The sequence below is a fragment of the Lathyrus oleraceus genome, chromosome 5, assembly GCF_024323335.1.
Source record: "Lathyrus oleraceus cultivar Zhongwan6 chromosome 5, CAAS_Psat_ZW6_1.0, whole genome shotgun sequence".
Lineage (NCBI taxonomy): Eukaryota > Viridiplantae > Streptophyta > Magnoliopsida > Fabales > Fabaceae > Lathyrus > Lathyrus oleraceus.
In genome coordinates, this window is record NC_066583.1 from 35047111 (window position 1) to 35070178 (window position 23068).

General features: G+C 38.8%; 1 non-coding gene across 1 annotated transcript; it reads left to right on the forward strand.

Annotated features, from left to right (window-relative positions):
• The first annotated feature begins 12744 nt into the window (after positions 1-12744).
• On the forward strand, positions 12745-12851 carry LOC127088730 (small nucleolar RNA R71). Its single transcript, XR_007790553.1, has one exon. It is a non-coding gene; the product is annotated as a small nucleolar RNA R71 (small nucleolar RNA).
• Positions 12852-23068: the final 10217 nt, after the last annotated feature.

Sequence of the window (23068 nt, forward strand, 5' to 3'; positions counted from 1 at the left end):
TAAAGTTAATGTCCAATTTACACTGTCCAGTTAAAAGCTCAAACCGTCGTTCTATTGATTTTAACTTCTTTATGTCTTTTACTCTCGTACAAAAACTTTGGTATTAACTCTGTAAATTGAGACCATAAAAAGAGTGACTATATTTTGAAATAAATTTAAACCAACTCAGTTTTGATTCCTTTATTCCGCTTACTTTACATACCGATATCTAAATTTATTTAGCCGGACATGCTAAACAGGCCTAAACAACTATTATGCTTAAATACAACCATATCAGACAAACAGTATAGATAAACAGCAGCACAGAGCATATATAAGTTAAAACAATAAATTAATGAACCTCTAAAATTAATAGAGATCTTGGTTGTTCCCTAGCTTCGATGCCTGAACACTCCACCACAAACCGGTTGGATTTGTTCTTCACAATCTTCGATCAGACAGTAAAATAAAAACAAAGAAGTAAAATACTATGATCTAACGTAAGGTTAGATCCAGTAAAAGTTACACAATAGTTTCCGGTGTAGAAACTATTGTGAGAAAATTAATTGAATGCCTAAAAAATTAAGCTAACAAAGAAAAGAAAATAAAATGCTAAGGAAATAAAAATGCTGAGAAAATGGAATGCTGGAAAATATATTGCTGTAAAAACTTGCACGGCGGAAAAGAGAGGAACCCCCAATTGGATCCCTTGAGGTCTATTTATATTCATCCATAAAGTAACTGTTTCTTCCAAAGTCTCTTCAGTAGGTTTTCTAACGTGTCAACGAGTCAATCGGAGAAATAGGGGAGAAGTGCTTCTGTTACGCGCGTCAAAGACAGAAGAATAGGAGTGGGGGTGTGACGTCCGTCACACCATGTGTTACGCTCGTCACACTAAGCAGAGGGGCGTGACGCTCGTCACAACGTCACAACGCTTTTCCTTGTAGTTGTGGGTTGGGCTTTAGTGGAATGCTTTTCCTAGAGAATCCTCTTTTTGAACCCCCTTTTCTTTCTTTTTTCACATATGCTTCAAATAATGTTACCTGAAACAAATAGAGGGAAAATACCAAGTAATATAGAATAATATAAAATAAATCGAATCAAATAATAATATAATTTAATTAAATCGAGTCCAAAAATGTGATATTATTTCATGTTATCAAACTCCCCCATACTTAAACTTTTGCTTGTCCTCAAGCAAGATACAATATAGAAGTCGTTTTAAAATATATTAGCCAAATGAAATTTCTAAACACACATCAATCCGTAATAGGTTGAAAGTAAATCTCGTTTAGAAATAACCTGAGCTTAATCTTAACATCAACAACTACCGTTACAACATCAGATAACCCCACCTTATGCAAACCAGTTCGAGTCACGCTATTATAGCTAGCCTAGTTCTTTTACTCTTATTTCACCCGTTTTCATTCTAGAGAAATCACATTAAGCCCTTTATCTTTTCGCGCACATAGTGGAGTAACCGGTTAGCGATTCTAATCCCCTTTTAGCTAGAAGTTCTGGTACATAAGTTGGATAACTTCGTTATTTAGTCCATTGCAAATTGCGGGGGATCGGGTCGTAGTCCGTCCTACCAAGTTCAGCACCAGAAACCGCTGAACCAACTCACAATGAATCGTTCATACAATGTTTTTGTAGGGTCCGCAACCTTTGGATTAAATGATCGGGTAAGGATCACCTAACTTAATTAGTGCATTTCCTGATTTTTAATATGTTGTTTTGGGAATCATTCACTTATATTCATCGGCTCTCCACGTAGTTTTCTATTAAGATGGTGCCGACTTCTCGTATAAACTACTTGGGGTTACTATAAAACTAAAAGTTCAAGGAATTGGTATAATAGGTACTTAGCCTGATCTAACATGTTGAGGTTTTTAGAGTGTTGGGGTGGTAATAATTTTGTCTTAATTTTACTCAAGTTTGATAAAATAAGCAACCTTTATACTTATTGAGTGTGTTGGATTTTTGTTATGGCTCAAGAAAATTGAGGGGAGTAGATAATAAAGATTTTTCACATTATGGACTCGACTTAAAATAAAATATATATATATATATATATATATATATATATATATATATATATATAATATATATATATATATAATATATATATTATATATATATATATATATATATATTATATATATATATATATATATATATATATATAATATAATTATATATATATAATATATATATATTAATTAATATGAATGAAAGGGAAATAACATACTTGAAAGAGGAATGTTGAAAGAGAAATAATCATAACTAAAACAAAGTTTTTCCCCCTATACTTAAAAGAAACATTGTCCCCAATGTTTTAAAGAAAAGCGAAAAGAAAGGAAAAATAAATAAATATGCTCAATTCTTCCTGCGTCCTCTTGTTCTCGGACCCGATGATCGTTGACGTACTTCCAAGTCATCAAACCTGTTGAGCAAGTCAGTGAACCGCTGATCGGTTAGTGCATTCCTCGCTTCTTGTTGTTGTTGCATCTGGCGCATCAGTTGCATTACTTCGTTATTCTGCACATGCATAGCATCAAGTCGTTGGGCTTGATGTTCAATAACATCCATGATGTCATCATTTGTTGCAGGCCTTCTTCTTCGACGATGTCGGGAGGATGGACCAGCCACATTGTCGGAAGGATTAAGCGGGGCTGACTGTTGTTCAGGACCTTGATCACCTTGCTCCATTTCCTCAAACTCGTCCGGGGGCGGGTTTGCTTGTGTAGGCTCGGTAGGTTCGGGAGCATTCAGATCGTAGATGAATCGGTTGGGGTTGGTGACATCTGTGAGGCAATGTTAGGCAAAACAACGCTTGGGTTATTCACCATAAGATAATACCTTCCGCCCACCCTATTTTTTATTAAGCGGCTGGAGCGACAATAGCTTATATCCATAAATAGGGGTGGCAGAGATTGTAAATTCTGAAGTCGGTCCCCTAGATTTAAGCTGAGTGCGATGGTGGTTATTAATCCTCCAATCACAAAAGGTTGACGGCCTCGAGCACATAGGGTACGAATATGGTGAAATAAGAAAGAGGCGGCGTTTACCTTTGTGTCGATTGAAAAGATGCAGTGGAGGAAGAATAATTCCTTCGCGTTGACTTTACTGTTGTTGGGTCTTCCAAAAATGGTGTTTTGCAGAATACGGATAAAATACCGGATAGTGGGGTTGTGTATGTGCGAAGCAAGTAGTGCATCCCAGTTATTGGTTTCCACACCGGATATTTTTCCAAAGAGGTCGAAGGCGTTTATGTGCCACTGTGAGTTCAGAGGGATTCTTGGGTGGATTTGGTCTCCTACAGGAAAGTGTAGCATGGCACTCAACTGGTCCTGGGATAGTGAGTACTCGGTGTTGAACATGCGGAAATTTGCGGTACCGGTTAAGTATTCGTCCTCACCGGGTGGAGTGGTGTAAGAATAAGAACTTAAAAACTCTAAGGTGAGTGATGGGTAAGTAGGGTGATTTTGTGTGCAAATAAAGGTTAAATCAGAAAGCCGAAGCATCCATTGCACACCTTGAAGTAATCCTAATTCTTGTAAGCAATTTAAATCAGGATACCTGGTAGATAGGACACCGCGTTGTTGGAACCGAACGAACTGCTCCCGTTGATAGTTATCATCTTCAGATCGGAAGATAATATTTCTGAATTGTTGGTTCTCCGCCATATTGATAGGTAGGTAAAAAGAAGGAAAAGATAATGAAATATATTTGTGTAGAAGTGGTTTGTTGGAATGATGTGGTGTAGGAAGAAAGGTATTATAGGTATTTATAGGAAAAGTTTTGGAATTGGGAAGAGGAGTGGGTGAGGGGGAAATAAATATGGATGAATGTGAGTGGAATGGAGTAAAGGTGAGTTGAATGGAGAAATGAAAAGATGGGGAGCAACGGTCATGTCCCCAACGGCCACCAACATTCACCTGTTCTGAAGCTGTCACGCTCGTGACAAGGTGTGTTACGGGCGTCATGGGTTGTGTGGTGACCGTGATGGCTTGTGTGACGCCCGTCACACCGGTGAGCTTGCAACGGTCACTGGCGCTCGTGACTGCTTACGTGGGTGCTTCATAAATTGTTTTTATTATTATTTTGGTTTTGTTTATTATATTTGCTATTGTTATATTTTTGAATTGCCATGTATGCTATTCTACTACACACCATAGTGTATATATATATTTTTCTCTAATAGGCTATGTAAGTAGTAGCATATAGTGAATATCATTACTGGTAATTGTAGATATTGCATAAATCAAAATAAAATAAAATTTAACCAATAATGCCAATAGCTTCAATAAAATAAACATAATGTAACATTTGAAGATAAAATAAAACATGCGAAAAGTAAATACTAAGATAAAAATAATGTCAAACGAAACTATAAATTTCCTAAAACTAAAACTAAATAACTACAATTCTTCTAGCCACTTGTAGAATCTCTGGCCGGAGGAGCAAAGGAATTGACACGGTGTAGCAACTCGTGAAATTGATTTGTCATTCTACCCATGTATTCCATGAATTCATGTCCCATATTAGTTAACTCTTCTCTAATGGCATCTTGTTCTGACATCAAAGCTTGAATGGCGGTGTTATAATCAGTTCCGGGCATATGATGTCTAAGATCAGGTATTGCCGATTCTGCGGACGGGATAGGATGAGGTGGAGAGGCAACATCATGGTAACCAGTTGGTGTCTATGGATCAGACTCAGCATAAGGAATCTGGTCGTCACAAATCTCATAATCTTGGATGGATTCAACAGATCTAACAGGAGAAGGTATTCCATTCAGGTTGCAGAGCCAATTATTTCGGTTATGGACACTAGTCATCGGACTAGGCATGGTGAATAGGTAAAGAACTTGGTTGTTAATTATTAGTTCAAACTCTTCAGGTCCAAGGTTTCCTATAAACATAGTGTTGAAGAGGAAAGGTATATTCATAGGCTCAATGCCACAAAAAGGGTTCAAATCAAGCATGGGTTGGCGCAATCCAATAGCATTAGCAATCATAGTTATCAATCCTCCTATTAGGATCGATGCACGGTCGTCTTGAATAAGGCGGTCAAAACTCGCCAACATATAAGTGGCACCATTCACTGGACGGTTCTGGGAAGCACAACATATTATGAAGAGTTCATCACGTGATACTGTGGTAATGTTGGATCTTTTCCCAAAGAGAGTGTGTGCTAGGATCTTGTGGAAATAACGAAAAGCCGGGTTATGTATGTTTCCAGAAAGAAACTCATGTTCCTCGGGGTCGTCATTTCCTGTCAAACTTCCCCAAAAATGCTCAAGCTCTCTATATTCAAAAAGGTCTTCTTGGCTCATGGTGAATATGTCAAAAGAAGTAGGGAACCCTAAAAGGTTAGTAAATTCTTGAATGTTATACTGATACTCCATGTTGAACATCCTGAACTGAATGAAGCCTCGGTTTATTTCTTTTCCATGGTTTGGTAAATAGATCAGGGAGCTAAGGAATTCTAGAGTTAGCCTCCGGTAGGTAACAAATTGTCTTAGAATAGGAGTGGTTTCCCACCCTATTTGACTCAGCAGATATAAGACACTCTCTCTTAGTCCAAGGACAGTCATTGCCCAATCATCAGCATAAAAACTTGGGTGCATCTCTCTCTCCGCTAGTTCTTCAAATTTTTGTCTCTGAGCTCTCCCTCGGAATTTGATACCCATACGATCAATATGTCCCATCAGGTTAGTGTTAACTAAAGAAAAGAAAAACAAGAATTTAGTTAGGATTTGGCCAGATGCCGAAAGAAGAAAAGAAGAAAAGTTTTATAAAATAAAATAAATGAAGAATGAATACTGAATAAAATCAAAAGAATAATCAAAGAAAAAATAGTAAAAATTTGTGGGTTGTCTCCCACGAAGCACTTTGTTTAATGTCGCAAGCTCGACATAAAACTATTAAATGTTAATCTATAAATTTAGGAGACAATACGTCTAAGTGCAAGACTTGCGAGTCTTCATTGTTTTCATCACAGTGATAATGTTTCAGATGCTGCCCGTTTACGATAAATGCTTCAATAGATTTTTCCTTAATTTCCACAGCCCCACTAGGAAAGACATTAGTGACTTGGAAAGGGCCTGACCATCTAGAGCGTAGTTTTCCTAGGAATAACTTAAGTCTAGAGTTAAACAATAGGACTACATCGCCTTGTTTGAAAGTTTTTCTCGATATACGTTTATCATGCCATTTTTTCGTTCTTTCCTTGTAGATTCTGGCATTTTCGTATGCGTCTTGTCTAAGTTCCTCTAATTCGTTTATATCAAGGATTCGCTTTTCACCGGCGGCCTTATAGTTTAAATTTAAATTTTTAATAGCCCAATAGGCATTATGTTCTAACTCCACTGGGAGGTGGCAAGATTTACCATAAATAAGCCTAAATGGGGTTGTTCCTATGGGAGGTTTGTAAGCGGTTCGATATGCCCATAAAGCTTCGGGTAATTTTGATGACCAGTCTTTCCTCGAGGTGGCGACTGTTTTTTCCAATATCTGTTTAATTTCTCTGTTAGACACTTCCACTTTTCCACTGGTTTGAGGATGGTAAGGTGTCGCTACTCGATGTTTTACACCATACTTAAACAATAATTTTTCGAGTATCTTAGATATGAAATGCGATCCACCGTCACTGACTACTATTCTTGGGACACCAAATCTTTGAAAGATTATATTCTTAAAGAGTTTAATTACTACTCGTGTATCGTTTGTTGGAGAAGCTATAGCTTCAATCCATTTTGATACGTAGTCAACCGCTACGAGTATGTACTTGTTACCGAAAGAAGGTGGAAAAGGTCCCATGAAATCTATTCCCCACACGTCGAAAATTTCTACTTCCAAAATGCCTTTTTGTGGCATCTCGTCACGTCTAGATATGTTTCCTGTGCGTTGACACCTATCTCATTTCTTGACAGCGGCATGCACATCCTTCCATATGTTTGGCCAATAAAGACCGGCTTGTAGGATTTTAGAGCAAGTCTTGGATGTGCTTGCGTGTCCACCATAAGGAGCGGAATGACAATGTTGGATTATACTTTCTATCTCTTCTTCAGGTATACAGCGACGGAAAATACCATCGGGGCCTCTTTTGAAAAGTAAAGGGTCGTCCCAGTAATAATGTTTTATGTCATGGAAGAATCGTTTCTTTTGTTGGTAGGATAAATCAAGTGGAACTACTCCGGCGGCTAAATAATTGACAAAATCAGCGTACCATGGTGTAACGCATATAGCCAAGGTGGTCTCTACCTGTTCATCAGCTCTATTTTCTTCCAAATTAGCTATAAGTTTATCGTACGAGAAATCATCATTGATCAATGTTCTTTCCGGTTCCAGGTTTTCAAGTCTAGAAAGGTGATCTGCTACTACGTTTTCACTTCCTTTTTTATCTTTGATTTCCAAATCAAATTCTTGTAACAACAAGATCCACCTTAGGAGTCTAGGTTTAGCGTCCTTTTTTGATAAGAGGTACTTAATGGCAACGTGATCAGTGTAAACGATTATTTTAGCTCCGACCAAGTAAGAACGAAATTTATCTAGTGCAAATACTACTGCTAAAAGTTCTTTCTCGGTCGTGGGGTAATTCATTTGTGCTTCATCCAGAGTTCTACTCGCATAATATATGACGTGAATTTTTTTATCCTTACGTTGTCCTAAAACAGCGCCTACGGCATAGTCACTTGCGTCACACATTATTTCGAATGGTTCATTCCAATCCGGAGTCTGCATTATGGGCGCGGAGATCAATGCTTGTTTAAGTGTTTGAAATGCTTCTAAACATTTATTGTCGAAGGTGAATTCAGCGTCTTTCATTAATAATCCGGTTAAAGGTTTATTTATTTTAGAGAAATCTTTAATGAATCGTCGGTAAAAACCGGCATGTCCTAAGAAGCTTCGTACTTCTCTCACAGTTTTCGGAGGTTGAAGGTTTTCGATTACTTCTATTTTGGCTTTGTCTACTTCAATTCCTCTATTTGATATGATGTGTCCTAAAACAATTCCTTCTTGTACCATAAAGTGACATTTTTCCCAATTAAGTACTAGGTTTACTTTTACACATCGTTCTAGACCTCTTTCTAGGTTTTCAAGACATTCTTCGAAACTTTGCCCGCATACGGAAAAGTCATCCATAAAGACTTCCATGATGTTTTCGAGAAAATCGGCGAATATTGCCATCATGCACCTTTGGAAGGTTGCAGGAGCATTGCACAATCCAAACGGCATTCGTCGATAAGCGAAGGTACCAAAAGGACATGTGAACGTTGTCTTTTCTTGGTCATCAGGATGAATTGGTATTTGAAAGAAGCCTGAGTAACAGTCCAGATAGCAGAAATGAGAATGCTTGGCTAATCGTTCTAACATCTGGTCTATGAATGGTAAAGGAAAATGATATTTTCGGGTTGCTTTGTTTATCTTCCTATAGTCAATGCATATTCTCCATCCCGATTCGATTCGTTTGGTTATAGTTTCTCCTTTTTCATTTTCGATCACGGTTATACCCCCTTTCTTTGGTACTACGTGTACAGGGCTAACCCATTTGCTATCGGATATAGGATATACGATACCTGCCTCTAATAATTTCATTACTTCCTTCTTTACTACCTCACTCAGGATCGGGTTTAGTCTCCTCTGATGTTCCCTAGAAGTTTTACAGTCTTCTTCTAGCATGATGCGGTGCATACAAATAGAAGGACTTATCCCTTTAAGATCGTTGATGTTGTATCCTAGTGCGGTTGGATATTTTCTTAAGATATATAGGAGTTTTTCGGTTTCGAGTTTTCCTAGGTCTGCATTTACTATCACTGGTCGTTCAAGTTCTAAGTCTAGGAATTCATATCTCAGATTTTTGGGAAGTGTTTTCAGGTCGAGGGTTGGTTTCTTGAGGCATTGCGTAGGATCCGATGTTATTGCTAAACATTGGTTAAGTCTGTCTTCTACACGACAGTCAGACAATTCGTCATTTTCTAATTCTGTTTCTTTTATGCATTCGTCGATGATATCCATGAAGTAACATGTGTCATCTATTGCAGGTGCTTTCAAAAATTTGGAAAGAATGAACTCAATTTTCTCTTCTCCTACTTCGAAAGTGAGTCGTCCTCGTTTTACGTCTATGATAGCAACGGCGGTTGCTAAGAATGGTCTTCCCAATATAATGGGGGTAACTTCATCTTCTCTTATGTCCATAATTATAAAATCGGTTGGGATGTAGAATTGACCTATGCGCACGGGAACGTTTTCAAGAATTCCTACGGGATATCTAACGGAACGATCTGCTAATTGCACAGACATTTTAGTTGGTCTTAATTCTCCCATTTCCAGTCTCTTGCATATGGACAAGGGCATAACACTGATATCGGCTCCTAAATCGCACAAAGCTTTGTCTATGACAAATTTTCCTATGTGACAGGGTATAGAGAAACTACCAGGATCTTTAAGTTTAGGAGGCATATTTTGGATTATCGCGCTGCACTCAGCAGTGAGTGTAACGGTTTCGCTATCTTCAAGTTTCCTTATATTAGAAAGAATTTCTTTTAAGAACTTAGCATATGAGGGCATCTGTGTAATAGCTTCTGTAAAAGGAATGGTGACGTTTAATTGTTTCAGTAGGTCAACAAATTTTTTAAATTGACCCGTGTCTTTGGTTTTAATTTGCCTTTGAGGATAAGGGATAGGTGGTTTGTAAGGTGGCGGAGGTACATAAGGTTCTTTCTTTTCTACGGTTTTCTTATTACACTCTTCCTTTTCCTTAGGTTTACTTTCTTCCTCAGTTGACTTTTTAGAGTTTTAGTTTTCAATCCTTGGGTCAGACGGTCCTTCTACCTCTGTTCCACTTCTTAATATAATTGCATGAGCGTGGCTTTTCGGGTTAGGTTGGGGTTGTCCAGGAAATGTACCAGTTGGGGCAGCAGTAGGCGCTTGTTGTTGAGCTACTTGCGAGATTTGTGTTTCCAGCATTTTGTTATGGGTAGCCAGGGCATCTACTTTACTTGCTAGTTGTTTAATCTGTTCGTTAGTGTGTACATTCTGGTTTAAGAACTCTTTATTGGTTTGCTGTTGAGAAGCTATGAAGTTCTCCATCATGATTTCCAAGTTGGATTTCCTAGGAACGTTATTGTTAGGTGTAGATGGGGTCGGCTTTTGATATCCAGGAGGTATAGTTGGGGCTTGACTGGGAGCTTGACCTGGTGCGTATAAAGCATTATTACTCTTATATGAAAAATTAGGATGGTTCTTCCAGTTTGAGTTATAGGTATGCGAGTAGGGATTTCCTTGAGCATAGTTCAATTGCTCTGCTTGGATTCCTGTTAGGATTTGACAATTTGTAGGAGTGTGACCTTGAATTCCACAGACTTCGCAATTTTGAGTTACGGCAACCACGGTGGCTGGAGGTGATACATTCAAACTTTCAATTTTCTGGGCAAGAGCATCCACTTTTGCATTAACATGATCAAGGTGTCGCAACCTGAAAAATACAGTATGCGAAAAAGAGACAACCGGCGAAAAAGAAAAAGACAGAAGAGTCGCTACCGTGCGTTATTCATCACAAAGGGGGGAAAGGAAACGCTCGAAGTAAACTTGGAAAAAAGGAAAGGAAAAGACAAGGTCTCGCAACCAAATCTTAGGTTCGGGAGTCGGTTATGCGAAGGGAAGGTATTAGCACCCCTACGCATCCGTAGTACTCTACGGGATCCACTTTTGTAGTTCTTGTCTAAAGGGTGTGGGTTTATCTAATGTACTATTTACTAAAAAGAGGGTCAAAAGGAAATGACTCGCACGGATGTCGCATCCACTACATACGTATCTCATCTGAATATGAGAATCAGAGTCTTCGTAGCTCGGCTGACCTATGGGTTGGGGAGATGTGTGCTCGCTAAGACATCGCGTCTTATGCCTACGTATCTCATCTGGAATGAGAATCAGAGCAAGACGTAGTTCGGCTAACTACGGGGTAAGGGTTGCGTTTTGGGGTGAACGACGTTACTACGCAATCTACCGGATGCTCGACCTTTGGAGACTTACTCGCCTGTAGTAGAAGGAGTTAACATGTTCTTAGGAGAAGAAAAATCAATGGGTTTGTTTGCGTTGTAGGAACGCTCATGCAAAAAGGAAGTCCTAGACGAAGGAACAGTGCTACCTTAATTGTCATGCAAACGGGAGACTATACGAAGCCGGGCAACCCTATGGGGAAGACGATCACACCATACAAAAGTAAATAAACAAAAGAAAACATTGCCTTCTATCGAGGTCTTCCAGCTAAGAAAACGGTAAAATGCGGGAAAGAGGTAAAAGTACCACACGGATAAAGATCCGAAGTAACAGCAATTAATGAAGCAAGAAACCCGGTGATCTCTCAAGCTAACACCATCAAAGAACACGGGTCAGTACAGGTAATCGGAATAGACCTCCCGGTGGTATCCCACAAATAAAGTGGAACACCAAGCCATCTCTGCAAGAGTCATGTGAGCCCTCACAAAAACTCAACAAAATAGGTTAGAGAAACAAACAGGGTAATTAAGAGTTAACATGTCAAGACGAACACACAATAGATCAGGGCAAATAGAAAAATCAAATACTGTCACGCTCGCTACTGCCTCGTCTAGCGAAGGCTTAGCGAGGCTTCGCTACAAGCTCGCCTAGCGAGGCGGCTAGCGAAGGCCTGCGGGTTTTGGGTTCTTCATTGATAATAGTCCGATCTCGGTAACCCCAAACCCTATGGTATCCATCTCAGAAATGAAACGATTAAACATTCAAGGCATTGTTTTTACACATTCATGCATATACAACCCGTGGGCAAAAACCTAACGATACCTCATACATTCAGAGTATTCAAATTGAAAGCTTAAGGTAATGGGAAAAAGGGCAAACCTGATCAGAGAGACCGATTGAAATCGAATGGCACAGCTGGATTTGCAAAGTAATGTTAGGGTTTGCATGAAAAAGTGTGTGAGTCCGAGTGAACTTCTCAGAGCTGTCTGGAGGTTGCTGCAGAGTAGTTCGCCCCTCTCCTTTTCCCTTTTCTTTTTCTCCTTCTTTTTCTCCTCTTGTGGTCTCCCTTTCTGTCCAGGGTTTTTGTTCTACTGAAACTCTAGTATTTATAGACTGAATTCCGTGACTTTGTGGGCTCAAAAGAGGGCAGATCAAGCCCAAAATCCTTTATGTTACATTCTGAAACGCGTGCTCTTCGCCTAGCGAAGGATCTGCTCGCTTAGCGAGCATGACAGTGCAGTTCGCCTAGCGAACCATGCTGCTCGCCTAGCGAGCATGACAGCTCAGGCTCTGCTTTTTTGCTCCTTCAAGATTGGCATTTGGAATGATGAATAGACCCCATTTGAACATGTTGGAAGTATCTCGAGTCATTCCTTTGTATTGACCGATCACCTGGATAGGACCCACAAAGTGTCTTGGATGATGTTCAAGCTTCTAGGATCTGATTCTGATTGACATGATGCAATGCAATATGAAATGTTAAATGACCTAAAAATGAATGCATGGATGAGGGGGGGCAAATTTGAGGTGCTACACAAGTCTACTTATCTCGTACATGCCACCTTTTGTTTGAGGTTTTTCTACCATCGTTCGGTCGCTTCCCCACTGATAATGGTTTTGGGCCATGCTCTCGATAAGTTGATAAGCGTCAGCGTAAGGTTTATCCATAAGCGCACCACCAGAGGTGGCGTTTATTGTTAACCTTGTGTTGTATAAGAGACCATTATAGAAGGTATGAATTACTAACCAGTCCTCTAAACCATGGTGTGGGCAAAGTCTCATCATGTCTTTGTATCTTTCCCAAGCTTCGAAAAGAGACTCGTTATCTTTCTGTTTAAATCCATTTATCTAGGCTCTCAACATAGCTGTTTTGCTTGGAGGAAAATATCGGGCAAGAAAGACTTTCTTCAACTCATTCCATGTGGTGGATGAGTTGGAAGGAAGAGACTGAAGCCATCTTCTAGCTTTATCCCTTAACGAGAAAGGAAAGAGACGAAGTCGAATTGCGTCTGAAGTGACACCATTAGCTTTAACAGTATCAGCGTATTGGACAAATACGGATAAATGAAGGTTTGGATCCTCGGTAGGATTTCCAGAAAATTGGTTCTGTTGCACTGCCTGCAACAGCGAAGGTTTAAGTTCGAAGTTGTTTGCTTCGATTGCGGGTGGAGCAATACTCGAATGCGGCTCATCTTGTGATGGAGCAGCATAATCTCGAAGAGCACGAGCTGGTTCTGCCATCTCGGGTATCGGCGAAGGAAGGAGATTTTTGAGATCAGGAATTTCGATTGGAGGAAGATTATTTGCAGCATGATACTCCCGAATTCGTCGTAAGACTCAGAGATATCGTTCAACGTCATTGATTCATAAGTAGTACGGTTCGCCTTGTGAGCGAGTGTGTGGCATACAAATCAACGAAAAAGAAGGAAAAATAAAAAATTCCTTAGTCTCTACAGCGTAACAGAAGAGTTACGATATCGACTAAATAAAAAGTCCCCGGCAACGGCGCCAAAAACTTGATCGCGACTTTATGAGTCTATTGGGGTATTAACTGCAAGTGCACAGTCTAATCGCGTAGTTTTAAAAGATATCGATCCCACAGGGACTTAATGAATCGATATACCGTTTTTCTAAGGTTACTTCGTAAAGCTAAGGCGGATGATACTTTGATGATTAGGGGGAAAAGTAAAACTAAAATTGGATCTAGATTAAATATCAAATAACACGGATATCGAAATGTAGTTCGTCGTAATTAGGGAATCAAGTCTTCGTTGGTTTCTTAGTTTTAAAATAAGTCTTTTCAGTAGACACTATTGATTAAAAGTCTTTTCTCAAACTCTCGCTCTGTTGAATCAGACTATGACTTTATATTAACGTACGCTCTCACTATTTAGTTAAATCTAAAATCACTTTTTGAAAGCAATGGAATCTATAGAAACTCGTTTTTTAGAAAATACTAACCGTTTAAACACCCTCGTCTCAAACTCTCGTTCTGTTGACTTAGATTATATGATTAAACTTAAATGCTTAACTCTCGTCCTCACATTTAACTTTTAAAAATAATTTTTGAAAATGATTAGAATTTAATTAACTTTAAATATTGCTCTCACCCTGATTTAAAGTTAATGTCCAATTTACACTGTCCAGTTAAAAGCTCAAACCGTCGTTCTATTGATTTTAACTTCTTTATGTCTTTTACTCTCATACAAAAACTTTGGTATTAACTCTGTAAATTGAGACCATAAAAAGAGTGACTATATTTTGAAATAAATTTAAACCAACTCAGTTTTGATTCCTTTATTTCGCTTACTTTACATACCGATATCTAAATTTATTTAGCAGGACATGCTAAACAGGCCTAAATAATTATTATGCTTAAATACAACCATATCAGACAAACAGTATAGATAAACAGCAGCACAGAGCATATATAAGTTAAAATAATAAACTAATGAACCTGTAAAATTAATAGAGATCTTGGTTGTTCCCTAGCTTCGATGCTTACTTTAAAACTAAGAAACCAACGAAGACTTGATTCCCTAATTACGATGAACTACATACCGATATCTAAATTTATTTAGCCGGACATGCTAAACAGGCCTAAACAATTATTATGCTTAAATACAGCCATATCAGACAAACAGTATAGATAAACAGCAGCACATAGCATATATAAGTTAAAACAATAAATTAATGAACCTGTAAAATTAATAGAGATCTTAGTTGTTCCCTAGCTTCGATGCTTGAACACTCCACCACAAACCGGTTGGATTTGTTCTTCACAATCTTCGATCAGACAGTAAAATAAAAACAAAGAAGTAAAATACTATGATCTAACGTAAGGTTAGATCCAGTAAAAGTTACACAATAGTTTTCGGTGTAGAAACTATTGTGAGAAAATTAATTGAATGCCTAAAAAATTAAGCTAACAAAGAAAAGAAAATAAAATTCTAAGGAAATAAAAATGCTGAGAAAATGGAATGCTGGAAAATATATTGCTGTAAAAACTTGCACGGCGGAAAAGAGAGGAACCCCCAATTGGATCCCTTGAGGTCTATTTATATTCATCCATAAAGTAACCGTTTCTTCCAAAGTCTCTTCAGTAGGTTTTCTAACGTGTCAACGAGTCAAGCGGAGAAATAGGGGAGAAGTGCTTCTGTTACGCGCGTCAAAGGCAGAAGAATAGGAGTGGGGGTGTGACGTCCGTCACACCATGTGTTACACTCGTAACACTAAGCAGAGGGGCGTGACGCTCGTCACACCATGTGTGGCGGTCGTCATAGCGTCACAGCGCTTTTCGTTGTAGTTGTGGGTTGGGCTTTAGTGGAATGCTTTTCCTAGAGAATCCTCTTTTTGCACCCCCTTTTCTTTCTTTTTTCACATATGCTTCAAATAATGTTACCTGAAACAAATAGAGGGAAAATACCAAGTAATATCGAATAATATAAAATAAATCGAATCAAATAATAATATAATTTAATTAAATTGAGTCCAAAAATGTGATATTATTTCATGTTATCAGTCCTTTTGGGCCAAATGCATTAAAAGGCAAAAAGTCCAACTTCAAGTGCCCATAACTCTTTCATCAAAAATCCAAATTGTTGTTTCTAAGTGTTGGCAGCAATTTTGGTAAAACAAAGAGTGTTCACAAGATGTCATGAGTGATGTCTTAACATAAGATATCCTATGTACCTGCTGAAGTTAAAGAACATATGCAAGCAGGATTGTTTCAGAATGCCACATACAATGACAAGGCTTCTGATATTGGTTGTACCTGCTGGAGCTTATATGGAAGACATGTTCATGCAGGATTGTTTCAGATGACATACACAATGTCATGGAATCTGATATGGCTGTACCTGCTATAAAAGGAAATTGGATTATGCAAGATTTTTCCAGGATGTCAGACCCGATGTCATGACATCCTGTACACAGAACATTCAGTATGAATGTCTGGTGTTTTGTGATTGCACAATTAATGGCAATCATTGGATGATTGAAGATATGGCTAGCTGGCGCATTCAATCATGGATTACAACCAGATTTACTTATTTTCCAAGGAGATCTATACAGCTGTTATAAAAAGATTTGATTGGAAAATAGATTTAGGGTTTTCAAGATGTCCAAGCCCAGCTGAATGCTTCTCTAAAAAGGAACTTAGAAAACCTATTTGTACACACAACCAAGACTGAGCGAAATAGAGAGAGAGAGAGAGAGCTAGGGTTTGTGTCTGTTTAGACGTAAGACTTGTAGGTCATTCAAGTCATCCATTGCTGCGATTTCTGAAGGCCCGAATCCAGTTGGGTGGTTAGGTTATAAATAGTAGATTGTAACCTAGGTTTTGTAAGCCTCAAACAATGTAAAAATTAGGGGCATGTGTGAGGTAAACCTCCCAACCTGTGGGAAGGTTACCAGGTGTTTCTCAGTGCTTGAAAGCATGAGATTATTTGTAACTTAAAGCCTGTAGGCAAGAGTTGTTATGTTCTTGAACGAAGTTGTGAAGCATGTTCAAGATGTCTAAGCATTACATGGTAATTGTAGTGATAGGAATGGAAACTGGAGGTTTCTATCTAGGAGTTCCTAGGTATAGATTGCATTGGTAGGGATTAAGTGAAGAGTTATGAACGGGGGAGTTTAACTCTGAATTAATACTGCTGATAGTGGATCTTCTTCCTGGCTTGGTATGCCCCCAGAGTAGGTGATATTGCACCGAACTGGGTTAACAATTACTTGTGTTTTTACCTTCTGCACGTTATAATTCTGTCTGTTATAAAATAAGGTAAACCTGTAATGATGTAACAGGTGATGTTCAAATCAATGTTGAGACATCATGCTGATAACTGTGCAGGCTCAACAGAAGTAAGTGCTATGGTTGATCTCTGTTGTGTCTTTGTACCAGATGGACAGAACTGGGTGTTCTTCCATACTATGGTGATATAGTAGCAGATGTCGTGACATCTGTGAATGTGTGCATATCAGTACTGGATTTTAATTTGTATAAATGTCTTGTTGTATTAGTAACAATGTTGGATCAGATGTCATGACTTGGAGTAGAACATCTGAACTCTGACTACACCAGAATTTCAATTGGTATCAGAGCAGGCATCCTGTTCTGTTTCTGGATGAGATCCATGGGTGATACTTTATGGTATCTTGCAAGGAGTTATGTTAGTACTGATGCTGGAACCTGTGGAAGGTTCTGTGATTTCCCTGAATAGTCCCTTGAAGTAGGTGGATGGACTATTCATGACAGGAACTGTGTGTACCTGTCTCTGGAGGTTGACAATTGGCCTTTGTGTGGGACAGCTCTGCTAGTATTGAATCATATTCAATCTTGGTATGATCTTGGAGGCTGATCTGGAGAAGTGTGTGTTCATAGGTTGAGTTGTATTATGATTTCCGCTGCATAATACCTGGCAAAACTTAAACTCTGATGTAGTTTCCCCTCATGTGGATGAAAGGCTGCTGTATTCAAGATTGCATCATAATCTACTGAAGATGTCAAAGATACTTGAGTCTCCTCAAGTCCACTCATCATGACGTTCTCACTTCAGGATTGTAAGAATCACCTGATCACTGATTCTTTTACTCTCTTGGGTAGTGTATATGAAGACCTTGAAGACTTTCAAGGAGGGTTTTGTTCCAAGGAGGTGGAACTAATGTTCTATGTGATGTTAGAACATGTTGTTCAACAAGTATGCAGCTACTGGTTGAAGAGCAGATGTGTTTAGGTGTCAAACAAAGGGATACGTTTGTTTGGAACCTACTCCTGACCTGGAAGACGAGACATCTGTGTGTGCTAAGTTGACAAGGGTAGGGTCAACTGTATGTGTGCTCAAGAAGGTCACTTTTAGACGTCTGATCTCTAGAAGTGAAGCTGGTTGAGATGTGACATGGTGCAATTCCCTGCTGTCTGTCTTATTCCTATAGATTGATCAGGATTGGATAGTTGTTCCCTGAAGTACTATGTTGTGTTGGAAGACAAGTCCCCTGGATGTTAGAAGTCAATACTGGGGTAACCTGATTGATATGTCATTTGAGAGGATTGGGACCATGAATCTAGTTATTCAAACACCACGCTCAGAAGTGACAGTTCTTTCAAGGAGTGAGAATATGAAGATTCAGAGATTGGTTGAGGTAGTATGCTCTGGCAATGCATAGCTACTATTGATGGGTGTTGTTTTCTTTCACCAGTACTTATGGTCAGCTGGAGTCTGATATGTGTGATTGGAGTATGTATAGGTATAACTCATAGAGTTAATTGCCACCGATAGGGGTGATGTATGTCATGTTGAGACATTTGTGGATATTGGTGTGAAGTTTCCATGATTGTTAATTTGAGGGGGAGTTTTTGTTAACCTCCTCACGTTTGGTCAGCCTAGGGTCTGGTTGGCTGTTGACCTGTGTCACATGGGTTCTGGTTGTTGGGTGACACATTTGCAAGGTAGGATTCATCCTTCTCATTCCTAAGGGTGAATTTAATCTGGAAAGATTCTCAAAATTGTTGAGGTGCTTGCAAGCAGAAGATGTTGACACAAGAAGAGTATTCTCAAAGTATTCTTATGGTGGAAGTATCTGAAAGGAAAATTGGGAAAGGATTTAAGATCAATGTCTACTTGTGCCAAGTACAAGTATTTAATTGATTATCCTTGGAACTCAAGATAACTGATGTTTTTAAAAGATGTTGGAACATCTTGTCTTCAAGACCCTGTGCAGAATCACAGGAAGGATAGTACATTGGTTTATGATCCATCACTTTGGTGGCAGCAAAAGCATATGATCTCTGAAAAGGTTTCCTGGCAAGAAACATGTTCAGCCTTGGTGTGTACAAGAAGTAGAAAACATCATAGTCCTGATGGTGGTTACTTGGATCAGCTCACTTCTGATCTAGGTAAGGAAGTGCATTAGCTAATGCATAGTGTGGAGTCAAGAACAAGTGGCAGTGGTCTTGACATCATAGAAACAACTTTGCTTTAGGAAGTGGAATCCTTGGTATAGCTGAAGGGATAGTTTCTAACTGGTCCTTCTGAAGACTCATGCATCAGAGTGCCTGATGTCTTTGGAGAAGAAGCAAGGATTCATCAAGGTGTGAGCTTGGATTACTTAACTGCAAACCTGCAGGATGGAGGATGTTTACTCAAACTTGGTTCCACAATCAAGTCTATGAGAACATTGAACTCTTGTTCTGTGAAGGGAGGAAGCTCTTTCAAGTGGCAGAAGAAGGAGTTGAATTCAACAGCTAAATGTCAAAACACAATGATATGACATTTGGTTCAACATCAGAATCTTAGTTGGTGAAATGGCACATCAACTTGAGATAGAAGGGTCTACAGGGTTGTAGATTGGATACTTCAAAAAGCTTGAAGTTCAAGTCTCACTTGGAAGGTCAGAATATCTTTGGGAGAAGTCTGATAAACGTGGAGAGGTCAAAAGAATGGCATTTGACTTTTTCATATGAGGATTCATGAAGGAGGTAATCAACCAGTGGCATTTGGTCTATCTCAGAAGTGAGTTCGAAGAATCAAGATAATCAACATATGGCAGCTGATTATTCTTGAGGAAAGTCTGAGACAAATTACTTTGAGCAGAAAAGTAGTAAGTTGAAGACAAAAGGAGGTGTTTTCTATTCATCTCTTGGAGCTTGTGGAAGGAGGTCTGAGCTATCTATGGAAGATTATCCCTTGTAATGGGATGAGAGTGTATATGTCCCAATTTGTGTCTGGTTTCTTTTGGATCAAGCTGGTGACTCAGTGATATCTGAAGATTATCAGATGGTGTTCTTTGTTATGCTGTGAAGGATGTCCTAACTTATGTTAGAACATTTTGTGAGGTGGTTTCCTGTTCTGGTTAGAAGAGAGATTGATACAGAGTGTGGATGTGTTCAGCCAAGAGGGTTGAACAGAGGGTGTGCTCTTGAAAACATGAAGATGCGTCTTATGTTTTCCATTCATCAAGTGGTTTGGGTTCTCTTTGAATCAGGAAGTATGTGAAGGTCCAACATTGGGATGTTGGATATGTTCATGTGTGATCTCCAAGTTTCAAGAGGAGAGTGGGTTGATCATGATAGGGGGAGTTCTGTCTTTGCGCTACAAGTAATCATCAAGCTTATGGTCTATGTGTTCTCAGATAACAAGGTATGACACCTTGTTAGTTATTGGGATGATGTGGTGTGTGTCAAGGCTGAGTGAGCAGAAGAATGTCTGACCGGATGTCATGACATTGCCTTGGACAATATTGGTATTTCCTTCTGAAACTTACAGTCATAAGGAAATATGGATGTGGTGTGTACTTCCTGAACATTTTGTGTTCTCTGCTAGGCTAATAGACATTTATTTTGTCTAATTGGTCACCTTTGGTCAATTTTGACTAAAAAGGGGGAGAAGTGCTGATGTGGAAGTTGTATGTGGCTGATGTGGAAGTTGTATGTGGCTAGACAGAAGGACAACTATTATTGAAAGAAATGCACAGGTGTTAAAACAGAATGTTGTTCTGTTTGCAGATGTCAAAGAGGATGTCTGATATGGTGCACAGGTGTTGATGTTGAAGCAGATGTCAGTATGACATTCTGGCTGGTACAGGTACTGGAGTTCAGTAGCTGTTATGATTGTTGTATGCACAGATTTAGGGGGAGAACCCTTGTGCATTGTGTATTTGTGTGTCTTACTAGTTGCATCCATAACTAGTAATTCTGATTGTTGCACAGATATAGGGGGAGGATAAGTACCCTTGTGCATGTGTGTATTACTAGTAGCCATAGCTAGTAATTGGTTTGCTTCTGCTGCTGATTAAACTACTGTTAAGTTGTTTAAACTGCTGATAGTTTGCCTTGTGAACAAAAAGGACAGATATATGTTTTAGCCAAAATTTGCCAAAGGGGGAGTTTGTTGTTTCTAAGTGTTGGCAGCAATTTTGGTAAAACAAAGAGTGTTCACAAGATGTCATGAGTGATGTCTTAACATAAGATATCCTATGTACCTGCTGGAGTTAAAGAACATATGCAAGCAGGATTGTTTCAGAATGCCACATACAATGACAAGGCTTCTAATATTGGTTGTACCTGCTGGAGCTTATATGGAAGACATGCTCATGCAGGATTGTTTCAGATGACATACACAATGTCATGGTATCTGATATGGTTGTACCTGTTATAAAAGGAAATTGGATTATGCAGGATTTTTCCAGGATGTCAGACCCGATGTCATGACATCATGTACATAGAACATTCAGTATGAATGTCTGGTGTTTTGTGATTGCACAATTAATGGCAATCATTGGATGATTGAAGATATGGCTAGCTGGCGCATTCAATCATGGATTACAACCAGATTTACTTATTTTCCAAGGAGATCTATACAGCTGTTATAAAAAGATTTGATTGGAAAATAGATTTAGGGTTTTCAAGATGTCCAAGCCCAGCTGAATGCTTCTCTAAAAAGGGACTTAGAAAACATGTTTGTACACACAACCAAGACTGAGCGAAATAGAGAGAGAAAGCTAGGGTTTGTGTCTGTTTAGTCGTAAGACTTGTAGGTCATTCAAGTCATCCATTGATGATTGAATTGGATTGATTTAATAGTCTAGGATTAGTTAGAATCCTATGTGGCGTTATTTGTGGAGGTCTTGAAGACTCAATCAGAATATTTGGTGAACATACAGTTTCCAAATATGGAGATCTTTTAGGAAATAAAAGATTAAAGACCTTGATTGTAGCATAAGAATTCTGCCAGCTCTGTGACAGCAAAGGAAAAGCTTGCTGCGATTTCTGAAGGCCCAAATCCAGTTGGGTGGTTAGGTTATAAATAGTAGATTGTAACCTAGGTTTTGTAAGCCTCAAACAATGTAAAAATTAGGGGTGTGTGTGAGGTAAACCTCCCAACCTGTGGGAAGGTTACCAGGTGTTTCTCAGTGCTTGAAAGCATGAGATTATTTGTAACTTAAAGCCTGTAGGCAAGAGTTGTTATGTTCTTGAACGAAGCTGCGAAGCATGTTCAAGATGTCTAAGCATTACATGGTAATTGTAGTGATAGGAATGGAAACTGGAGGTTTCTATCTAGGAGTTCCTAGGTATAGATTGCATTGGGTAGGGATTAAGTGAAGAGTTGTAAACGGGGGAGTTTAACTCTGAATTAATACTGCTGATAGTGGATCTTCTTCCTGGCTTGGTATGCCCCCAGAGCAGGTGATGTTGCACCGAAATGGGTTAACAATTACTTGTGTTTTTACCTTCTGCATGTTATAATTCTGTCTGTTATAAAATAAGGTAAACCTGTAATGCTGTAACAGGTGATGTTCAAATCAATGTTGAGACAACATACTGATAACTGTGCAGGCTCAACAGAAGTAAGTGCTATGGTTGATCTCTGCTGTGTCTTTGTACCAAATAGACAGAACTGGGTGTTCTTCCATACTATGGTGATATAGTAGCAAATGTCGTGACATCTGTGAATGTGTGCATATCAGTACTGGATTTTAATTTGTATAAATGTCTTGTTGTATTAGTAGCAATGTTGGATCAGATGTCATGTGTAACACCCTTCTAAATACCCCAATTATTATAATTAAAATACACATATATTCATCAGAGTAATTATGCCCCGAAGGGTGTCACACAATCATTTCACTACATTCATCAATTTCCTGTCATGCTCATTTATTTAAATCAAAATAAGGTCTTTTGCATAATTCGCAGCGGAATCAAATTCAACATCAATGTAAAACATGTAACACTATACATGTAAATCATCCAACAACCAATATCAACTTAATTAAAACATTCCCTCCCGATGTTACATCTATCAGAGCATGACCCACAAGAAACTACTCTAGACTCCAAGCATAAGCTTCTACTCAACTTATTCCTCGTCACCTGAAAAATAGGCGTAAGGGTGAGTTCCTCAATCAATATAATAAGCATTATAGAACAACATGTAATGCCAAGTAATTAACACATTAATTCACCCTAATTAGACTACGCATTCAGCAACAGTAATATCCATTCAAACATCATACTCAACAGTACAATCTCCATCATATTCAATCATTAACAACACAACACACAACACACATATGATACTGGAATA